The sequence below is a fragment of the Colobus angolensis genome, unplaced genomic scaffold (genome assembly GCF_000951035.1).
Source record: "Colobus angolensis palliatus isolate OR3802 unplaced genomic scaffold, Cang.pa_1.0 Scaffold32, whole genome shotgun sequence".
Lineage (NCBI taxonomy): Eukaryota > Metazoa > Chordata > Mammalia > Primates > Cercopithecidae > Colobus > Colobus angolensis.
In genome coordinates, this window is record NW_012116488.1 from 5614232 (window position 1) to 5625491 (window position 11260).

Genomic DNA, 11260 nt, shown 5'->3' on the forward strand with positions numbered 1-11260 from the left:
AGGCACTGAGACACATCAGTAAACACAACGGATAAAAACCCTTGCCCTGGGCCGGGCGCGGTGGCTCACGCCTGTAATCCCAGCACTTTGGGAGGCCGAGACGGGTAGATCACAAAGCCAGGAGTTCGAGACCAGCCTGGCCAATATGGTGAAACCCCATCTCTACTAAAAATACAAAAATTAGCCAGGCGTGGTGGTGGATGCCTGTAGTCCCAGCTACTTGGGAGGCTGAGGCAGGAGAATTGCTTGAACCTGGGAAGTGGAGGTTGCAGTGAGCCGAGATTGGGCCACTGTACTCCAGCCTGGGAGACACAGCAAGACTCTGCCTCAAAAAAAAAAAAAAAAAAAAAAAAAGCCCTTGCCCTGGTGGACCTTATGCTCAGGGAGGAGGACAGCCAGTCAACAGATGAATAGCTAAAATACAGAGTACTCCCAATGGCAGCCAGTGCCAGGAGAGAAATAAGGTCTTGGGGAGAGGGAGACTTGCAGGCGGTATTAGGGAGGCCCCAGAAAGTGACATTTGAGACAAGCCTGTTCTCTCAGTCATTGCAGCCAGGTTTTGCCTGCTCTTTGTCTCCTGAACAAACATGCCCTAGCTTGACCCTCTTCTCCAAGGCAAAAATAGAAAACAGGCCACCCCACCATTTAGGCTGCTTCGTGCAGGTCTCAACATTTCCCCACTCAGCTGTGGGCTTTGGGCAGGCAGGGTGTTGCTGGGTTTGTCTCCACACCCACGGCACTCAGCACAGGCGGGCACCTGGGGAGGCCAGGTAAATAAGTATGAGAGAAAATGAGTCAGTGAACAGATGGAAGGATGGATGGATGGATGGAGGGATGGAGGGACGGATGGAGGAGGGCTGGAGAGACGGATGGATGGGAGACAAATGGAGGAGGGAGGGATGGGCAGGTAGACAAATGGATGGATGGGAGGAGGGTTGGACAGACAGATGGATGAGTGGACGATGGACGGAGGGACGAGTGGTTGGATGAATGAAAGGGTAGAGCGATGAAGGCATGGACAGAAAAATGGACGGAAGGATGGACAGGCTGGCAGGGGCCCCACAAGAAAGGAGTGAGACAGTGTTGCCGAATCTGGGACAGGCCATCAGTCAGTCCACATCCTCAGCACCCACACTGTGCCAGGCCCTAAAGATCAAAGGGACCTCAAGAGGATGTCACCCACCTGCCCCCATCACCCCATCCATCCTTTCCACCAAGCACCTTCTCATCCCCGAAGGTGTTCACCTGGAGGCCCTGCGCTCCCAGGTGTCCTCAGCTGGAGATAGCCAATGGCATTAGATGACTTTACTTACTTTTTTATTTTTAATTTTTATTTTTTTAGATGGAGTCTCGCTCTGTCGCTCAGGCTGGAGTACAGTGGCGCAATCTTGGCTCACTGCAACCTCCATCTCCTGGATTCAAGTGATTCTCCTTGAACCAAGGAGGTGGAGGTTGCAGTGAGTTGCCTCTTGAGTAGCTGGGATTACAGGTGTGTACCACCATGCCCAGCTAATTTTTTTGTATTTTTGGTAGAGATAGGGTTTCACCATGTTGGCTAGGCTGGTCTCAAACTCCTCACCTCAAGTGATCCACCCATGTCAGCCTCCCAAAGTGCTGGAATTACAAGAATGAGTCACCGCACCCGGTGGCATTAGATGACTTTAAATAATCATTATTATTCTTGTTAGGTGCAATAATGGCACCAAAGTTCTGTGAGAAAATGCCTGTATTTCTTAGAGATACAAACAGAAGTACATGGTGGTAAAATGGCATGATGGCTGAAATTTAATTTAACATTGTCTGGTAAAAAAAACAAAGGAAGAAAAGGAGAAAGATTATGAGTATGTGACCTTTGTTGCAGTCCGTGATAAAAAGTAGTAGCCGGGTGTGGTGGCACATGCCTGTAGTCCCAGCTACTCAGGAGTCTGGGGTGGGAGGATGACTTGAGCCGGGGAGTTCTGGGCTGTAGTGCGCTGGGCTGATTGTCCCATACGCTACAGTCAGCATTCATATAGTGACCTCCCAGGAGTGGGAGACCACCAGATTGCTTAAGGAGGGGTGAACCGGCCCAGGCTGGAAATGGAGCAAGTCAGAACTCCTGTGCCGATCAGTAGTGGGACTGTGCCTGTGAATAGCCACCGCACTACAGCCTGGGCAACATCACGAGTGGGACCCCATCTCCAAAAACTAAAAAAGCAGTAAAAGGGGGCCGGGCGCAGGGGCTCACGCCTGTAATCCCAGCACTTTGGGAGGCCGAGGCGGGCAGATCACGAGGTCAGGAGATCGAGAGCATCCTGGCTAACACAGTGAAACCCCATCTCTACTAAAAAATACAAAAAATTAGCCAGGCTTGGGGGTGGGCGCCTGTAGTCCCAGTTACTCGGGAGGGTGAGGCAGGAGAATGGCGTGAACCCGGGAGGCAGAGCTTGCAGTGAGCCGAGATGGCACACTGCACTCCAGCCTGGGCAACAGAGCGAGACTCCGTCTCAAAAGAAAAAAAAAAAGTAGTAAAAGGGCCACTGCACTCCAGCCTGGGTGAAGGAGTAAGACTCCTGCCTCAAAAATAAAAATAACAATAAGTAGTAAAGGAACAGTGAACAAGAATGAAGCTGCTTATACCTTGCCCAGCCTCCTTCCAGGCCTCATCGATCCTGCCTGGTGGAGGGGAAGAGCCCTCAGCCTAGGATCTGGCCCGGGGCTCTGCCTCTCCCAGCTGTGCTACCCTGGGCCGGTGGCATGACCTCTCTGGGTCTTGAATTTTCCAGCAGTCGATGGACCTGAGGTCTTCTGCGGACGGCAGGAGGCAGAGCCTGGGAGAGTCCACTGGAGCCAGCCGGCTGCTCCTCCGACAGGCATGGTGACTGCTAGGAGAGCCAGGCTGCCTGCAGGCCTCCTCCACCCGCACCTGAGCCCACGCTGTGCGCGGCCCGGACTGCCCCTTGCGGGAAGGCTGCGTTGTCCCCTAGGGGGCGGCAGATGTTGCCCAAGCAACCAAGCCGCACGCCGCAGAGGGCTTCGGGAGAGAGCCTGCCGGCCCTGCTGGCTGGGCCACACATTCTAAAATACCCTTTTATTTTTATAATGAAAGGAATAACTACAGGTTATGATTATTTTTAATCCACACAGAAGTGATGGAGCCAGCACGGAAAGTGAAAGTGCCACCACCCAGCCTGAGGACCCACCTGCCGGGATCCGGCCAGCACTAGCCTTTCCTTTCCTTTCTTTTCCTGGTTCTTTTTTTTTGAGACAGAGTCTCACTGTGTTGCCCAGGCTGGAGTGCAGTGGCGCTATCTCGGCTCACTGCAACAGCCACTTCCCCGGTTCAAGCGATTCTCCTGCCTCAGCCTCCCAAGTAGCTGGGATCACAGGCACCCGCTGTCATGCCCGGCTAATTTTTTTTTTTCCACCTCCCGGGTTCGCGCCATTCTCCTGCCTCAGCCTCCGGAGTAGCTGAGACTATAGGCGCTGCCACCACGCTTGGCTAATTTTTTGTATTTTTAGTAGAGATGGGGTTTTACCGTGTTAGCCAGAATGGTCCCGAACTCCTGACCTCGTGATCCGCCTGCCTTGGCCTCCCAAAGTGCTGGGATTACAGGCGTGAGCCATCACGCCCGGCTTTTTTTTTTTTTTTTTTTTTGAGACGGAGTTTCTCTCTTGTTGCCCAGGCTGGAGTGCAGTGTGATCTCGGCTCATTGCAACCTCTGCCTCCCGGGTTCAAGCGATTCTCCTGCCTCAGCCTCCTGAGTAGCTGGGATTACAGGCACCTGCCACCACGCCGGGGAAATTTTTGTATTTTTAGTGGAGATAGGGTTTCACCATGTTGGCCAGGCTGGTTTCGAACTCCTGACCTCAGGTGATCCACCTGTGTCAGCCTCCCAAAGTGTTGAGATTACAGGCGTGAGCCACCGCACCCGGCCCTGAGTTATTTTTTATTGTAACAGATTTTGCCATTTTGGTGGAATTTGGAGGGGTCAAGGAGGGTCAGTGAGATTTCCAAAGAATGGATCCTGACTCAGGGGCCCAGAGTGGACCCTGGGGGGCTGGCATGGCTCCAGAGAAAATTGGCAGCCCTGGCATTTCCAGAAAATAGGGCTCCTTGGCAAGTCTGAGCAAAGTCAGCAGTCCCCAGATTCTCATCTGGCTCCCTCAGTGCCTGGGAAGAAACCACTGATCCACCCGAGCCTCAGTTTCTTCATCTTTAAAATGGGACAAGGGTCAGGCATGGTGGTTCCTGCCTATAATACTGACATTTTGGAAGGCTGAGGCAGGAGGATCCCTTGAGCCCAGGAGTTTGAGACCAGCCTGGGCAACATAGCAAGATCCCTGTCTCTACAAAAAATAATCCCACCACTGTAATCCCACAACTTTGGGAGGCCGAGGCAGGCGGATCACCTGAGGTCAGGAGTGACTAGCCTGGCCAACATGATGAAACCTCATCTCTACTAAAGAATACAAAAATTAGCCAGTTGTGGTGGCACGCGCCTGTAATCCCAGCTACTCGGGCGGCTAGCCACGCATCGTGGTGCACGCCTGTAGTCCCAGTTATTCAGCAGGTTGAGATGTGTGTCAGGGTTCTCTAGAGCGACAGAACTAATAGGATATATATATACACATACACACACAGACACACACACACACACACACACACACACACATATATATACACGAGTGCAACGGTGCAATCTTGACTGAGTGCAACCTCTGCCTCCCAGGTTCAAGTGATTCTCTTGCCTCAGCCTCCCAAGTAGCTGAGATCACAGGCACATGCCACCACGCCCAGCTAATTTTGTATTTGTAGTAGACATGTGGTTTCACCATGTTGGCCAGGCTGGTCTCAAACTCCTGACCTCAGGTGATCTGCCCACCTCTGCCTCCCAAAGTGCTGGGATTACAGGCATGAGCCACCGTGCACGGCCTAAAAGGGGGGTTTATTAAGTGTTAACTCACACCATCACAAGGTCCCACTAGGCTGTCTGCAAGGTGAGGAGCAAGGAGAGCCAGTCCAAGTCCCAAAACTGAAGAACCTGGAGTCCTGTTTGAGGGCAGGAAGTATCCAGCATGCGAGAAAGATGTAGGCAGGGAGGCTAGGCCAGTCTTGCCTTGTCACGTTTTTCTGCCTGTTTTATATTCCATGGCAGCTGATTAGATGGTGCCCACCCAGATTAAGGGTGGATCTGCCTTCCCCAGTCCAGTGACGTTAATGTTCATCTCCTTTGGCAACACCCTCACAGACACATCCAGGATCAATACTTTGCGTCCTTCAATCCAATCAAGTTGACACTCAGTATTCACCATCACAAGGTTGGAGGATCACCTCAGCCTGGGAGGTCAAGGCTGCGGTGAGCCATGATCACACTGCTGCACTCCAGCCTGCCAACAGTGAGACCTTGATCCCCAAAATAAATAAATAAGCAAAATGAAACAAGCCAGCCCTGTGCCGAGGACATGACAGCCTATGGCCCCTGTCCAGGCTTGGCCCCTGTCTGCTTGGGTGTATACAATGCCCAGCTGGCTGCTGCAGACCACACAACCCCAGGCAGTGGGTGGGTGCAGTCTCACCCACTATGGAAGGGAGTGGGTGTGCCTCTGGGGTGAGCTTGGTGTGTGGAGCAGGATGAGTCCCCACTCAGTCCTCCCAGACACTCTAGCCTCCCTCTGAAATCCTGACAGGCGAGGGCCCTGGGCCTGGGGTCTCTAAGCCTGTGTGGCCCCTGGGACAGACCTTCAAGCTACAAAGCCTATCACAGGGCATTCGTGCTGCCTCCACCTCCCTGGAAACAGGGTGCAGAGGTAGGGCTGCCTCCCAGCTCCAACTCCCACTCCTGCAGGAAGAGGCACTAGATGCCACCTTTCCCACTGAGCTCACTGCAGGCATCAAACCCCACCCCCTGTGCCCATTGGCATTGCTTGTGTTACAGGTGAGGACACCGCAGCCCAGACAAAAGCAGCCGATGAGAGTTCGGGAAAAGGGTGGACACCATGGCTCACACCTATAATCCCACCACTTTGGGAGGCCGAGGCAGGCGGATCACCTGAGGTCAGGAGTTCAAGACTAGCCTGGCCAACATGGTGAAACCTCATCTCTGCTAAGAATACAAAAATTAGCCAGTCATGGTGGCACGCGCCTGTAATCCCAGCTACTCGGGAGGCTGAGGCAGGAGAATTGCTTGCGCCTGGGAGACTGAAGTTGCAGTGAGATGAGACAGTGCCCCTGTACTCCAGCCTGGCCAACAGAGCGAGACTCTCTGGAAAAAAACAAAAATGGCTGGGTATGGTGGCTCATGTCTTTAATCCCAGCACTTTGGGAGGCCGAGGTGGGCAGATCACGAGGTCAGGAGTTCAAGACCTGCCTGACCAACATAGTGAAACCCCATCTCAACTAAAAATACAAAAAACTAGCTGGGCGTGGTGGTGGGTGCCTGTAATCCTGGCTACTAGGGAGGCTAAGGCAGGACAATCTCTTTTTTTTTTTTTTTTTTTTTTTTTTTTTTTTTTGAGACGGAGTCTCGCTCTGTCGCCCAGGCTGGAGTGCAGTGGCCGGATCTCAGCTCACTGCAAGCTCCGCCTCCCGGGTTTACACCATTCTCGGCAGGACTATCCCTTGAACCTGGAAGGTGGAGGTTGCAGTGAGCCTAGATCGTGCAGCTGCATACCAGCCCGGGTGACAGAGTAAGACTCCATCTCCAAAAAAAAAAAAAAACAAAAAAAAAGGTTCAGGAAATGACCTGGAATTTGAGGCCCAGCTCTGCCAGAGATGACTCCGTAGCCAACTGACTTAACTCTTGTCCCTCGGTTTCCCTCTCTGTGAACAGGGACAACAGCCAGCTGCAGCAGGGTTAACAAGGTATTAGCAATCAGAGGCAGAAGTGAAGTCAGAGGGCTGACTACGCAGGTCAGACCAGGCCCTGCTCTTGGCGTTCCTGAGCCCCCACCACACCCTGGCTCTGTCTCTTCAGAGTCCCCAGGTCCCTAAGCCTTTTGGAGGGACTGCTTCTTGCAGAACCTCCTGCTGCCCACATTTCTCCCTGCTTTCCACTTTCCAGCCCTTCGTGCCCTGACCAGGAGGCAACCTCAGACCTGGATTCCACTGGCTGCAAGGGCTGAGAAGGCCACTTATCCTGGACCTCAGGGTTCTCACCTGGATCCAATGCACAGGCAGGTTGGACTGAGGAAAGGGAGGCCTTCCCCAGAGCAGGGCCTGGGGCCCATCACATCAGCCTCATGTGGGCAAAGGAAGAGATTGACTTCTGTCAGTTATTCCTTCATGCATTCACTCGCATGCACCTTCTCATGCCAGGCCCCATGCTGGGCAGGGGAGCCAGAGATGCCACTGTCGCCCACCTGTGGCCCCAGCCTGGCTGAAGAGTGTGTAATCTATTACTGCATAACAAATTGCCCCAAAATTTAGCTGCTTTAAACCTCAGACATTGGCCAGGTGTCGTGGCTCACGCCTGTAATCCTAGCACTTTGGGAGGCCGAGGAGGGCGGATCACGAGGTCAGGAGATCGAGACCAACCTGGCCATCATGGTAAAACCCCGTCTCTACTAAAAATAAAAAAAACTAGCCAGCCATGGTGACAGGCGCCTGTAGTCCCCGCTGCTCAGGAGGCTGAGGCAGGAGAATGGCGTGAACTGGGAGGTGGAGCTTGCAGTGAGCCGAGATCGTGCCACTGCACTCCAGCCTGGGTGACAGAGCGAGACGCCATTTCCAAAAAAAAAAAAAAGAAAATCAGACATTTATGATCACATAACTCCTGAAGGTCCAGAAGCCAGGAATAAACTGGCCGGGTGGCTCTGGATGAGGGGCTCTCATGAGGCTGCAGTCATCTGGAGACTAGGCTATGTTGGGAGGACCCCTGCCGAGGCAACCCACTCACACGGCTGTGGGCTGGAGGCTCCAGCTCCTCACTACACCGCCGACCTCCCCACAGCACTGCTTGGGCACCCTCACAACATGGCACCAAACATCCCCCAGCACGAGTGATCCAGGAGAGCAAGGAGGGGCTGCAGTGCCTTTTAGGGCCCAGTTTCAGAGGCAATGCACTGTCTTTGCCACCATTTTCTATTCACTGGAAGTGAGTCACTAAGTCCAGCCCACACTTGCTGGGAGGAAGTGAGGTTTCACCTCTCGAAATGGGGGAGCACTAAAGACTTGTGGACATCTTCAAGTCACCACAAAGAGCCAGGAATGGACACAGGTGAATGTGACAGGCCCCTGCAAGGACCCTGGAAGCCTGTCTCAGTCTTGGCTGCTGTGGAGGTTTCAGCGAAGAGAAGACAGATGAGCCCTTTGGAAAGCGGATGGAGATGTCCTCGCAGGCAGCAGTAGGAGTGCGTGCCTAATGGGCACACCGACCTGGACATGCTTGGCAGGGAGTGGCTGGGGTGAGGCTGGCAGGCCAGCAACGACTGGGAAGGGCTTGGAGCTCCCAGGTCAGAGCAGCACAGCACATCCAGGGAAGGTAGTGAGCCTGGTGGGGCAGTGGCAGATGAAGGAGGGGAGACATGACAGAATCCCAGGCAGGAGGTGCCTTGGAGGAGAAAAGACAGGCAGCTTCGAAGGGAAGCCTCCTTCAGGCAGGTTCTCCAGGAGCCCCTGCTAGCCAGGCCTGGCACACAAAGATGCTTATGAAATGCATGGGCACAGTGGTTCACACCTGTAACCTTGGCACTTTGGTAGGCCAAGGCATGAGGATTGCTCTGAGGTCAAGGAGGTCGAGACCAGCCTGGGCAACATAGCAAGACCCTGTCTCTAAAGGAAAAAAAACAAAGAAAAAGAAAAAATAGCTGGGCATGGTGGTGCATGCTGTAGCCCCAGTTACTTGAAAGGCTAGGGTAGGAGGATCCTTGAGTCCAGGAATTCAAAACTGAAGTGAGCTGTGATTGTGGCCATGGAACTCCAGCCTGGGTGACAGAGACCCTGTCTCTAAAACAAAAACAAAAAAAGGAAAAAAATCCACGCATGGACAGGGTGAACGGGAAGCTGCCTCCTACCCTCCATTTGGACAGCAAGGCCTGTTAACGAGTGATTGTAGAGGTGAACCCACCTCCCAGCTGGTCTTCATGCTACCACGTGTGGCGCAGACACTGGAGGGTCAAGCAGCAGAGGCGCTCAGTAATTGGGCTGCGGTGGGAACTCCAGAGCACAGAGCCCGAAGCAGGGGCAGGTAGCAGAGCCCTGCATAGCTTCCCCAGGAAGACGCAGCCCTGCCCGATGCTGGCACGTGCTGGGCAGGTAACTGGTCCCAACACGCCTCGGGCTCAGTACACGTTGTCCTCTCTGCCAGCCGCCCCGCCCTTTCCCTCCCACTCCTGCCTCCAGGTGCCATCTCCAGCTCACTCTACCACTCTAACCCAGTTTGCCCTAACTGGAGGCCTGGGACTGCCTGCTCACCCAGCCATACCCACTGTGACGATGGGAACCTGAGAGAAGGCACAGCCAGGCCCCTGCAGCGGCCCAGGGTTGGCCCTGAGGCTGAATTCTGTGAGCCCTGGGCAATGTAGGAAGGCCAAGGGCCGCAAGCCCACACTGTCTCCACAGATGCCTGGCTGACCTCCTCTTGCCGGCCCCTCTGTGTCCTGGCCAGGTGGCTACACCATCCCTCTGGCCTTCTGGCTCTGGAGCATATCCTGCCCCCACTCCTGCCTCCTTCAGCGCTATTTTTATCCCACAGGCACTCGCCACGTGTTATTTATGTCACTCTCCATCTTGAGTTTCTGGTCCTCTCATAATCTGGCCCAAGCCTCCTCAGGCTTCGTGGCCCCCTTGAAGGCCAAGTGGGTTCTGAATGGCACCCGGCCTGCCCAGAGCCCACAACTCGCCCAAACAGTAGCTCTGGGAAACTAAACATTTGCAACCAATGGCAATGCAAGAAACGCACACATCATGGTGGCAACTGTGGGGCTGAATGTGTTGTGCCAAGAGGTCCCAAGCCCTTCACCCTCTGAGGCCCAGAGAGCATCCCCTGGCAAGGAGGGACCACTCCCACCGAGTGGCTGAGAGGCTGGAGAGTAATCCAGAAGCAGCCCCTGGCAAAAGGCTTAGGGGCCTGGGGACTCTGGAGACAGAGCCAAATATTTATTCATAGCAAGAAAGAGACCAGTCGGGCAGAGTCATGACTTGCCAGTGCCAGGCCTCAAACCAACAGCTCAGGCCCCAGCCCCTGGCCACAACGCCACCTGACCCGTTCGCGGGGCTTCGGCAGCTGTTTGGGTCCTTTGCTAGCTGGGGCCAGGAGCCCCACGGCAGGGCCACGATTTCCCCCAACCCATCTAGACAGTCGAAGATGCCCTTAGGAAGACGCCTTCAGGACTTCAGCTGATTAATTACATTCACACTTACCTTCCACTTCCTGCAAAGGTGTGGACAGCTATGGGTGGAGAGCCAGAGCATCTTGCCCTACAACAGCAGGGCGGGCACTCTCCCTGCTCCGTGCCAGCTTGGTGTGAGGCCCCCACATGCATAGACCAGCCCCTAGAATTCTCCCCAGCCCAGTTCACAGATGCCAAACCTGAGGCAGGGAGGCTCATGGGTCAGCACGGCCAGGAGGGGTCCCAGCTGAGAATTAAAAGTAGAACTGTTTGAGTTGGATCTTCCTGAATCTATCCTCAGAGATGGTCTCAACCCAGTTTCACAGCCACCTCAGAACCACTAAAGAGCGTGGTTTAAATGCAGTTTTCATCTCCACCTGCTCCCTGGGGCTGACTTCTTAGGTCTGGGGCAGGGCCTGGAAATCTGCCTTCCTAGCTGTTTGCCAAGGCGGTGGCGACTCAGCCCCAAAGGGATCCACTGGCCAACTCCAACCCCAGAGGTCTACAGAGGGGAAACCTGTGGCCAAGGCCACACAGTAGGACAGAGCAGAGTCTGGGTCCCCTCACCAGGCTGGGCTCCAAGGCTGCCTGCTCGCCCCTTGATCGGGTTGGGAGGAGGCAAAACTGGCGGGGCAGGGCGTGGCGACCCTGCCCCTGTGGTTCCATCTTTTCAAGAGGCTGAGGTGGGAGGATGCTTGAGCCCAGGGGGTTGAGGCAGCAGTGAGCTGTGACTGCACCACTGTACTCCGGCTGGGCAACAGAGCGAGAAACTTCTCTCTCTCACACACACACACACACAAGGCACCAATCCCATTCCCCCATAACCTAATCACCTCCCAAAGGCCCTACTTCTAACGCCATCACCTCGGGGGTTAAGACTTCAGCATAAGGCTGGGCGCGGTGGCTCAAGCCTGTAATCCCAGCACTTTGGGAGGCCGAGACGGGCGGA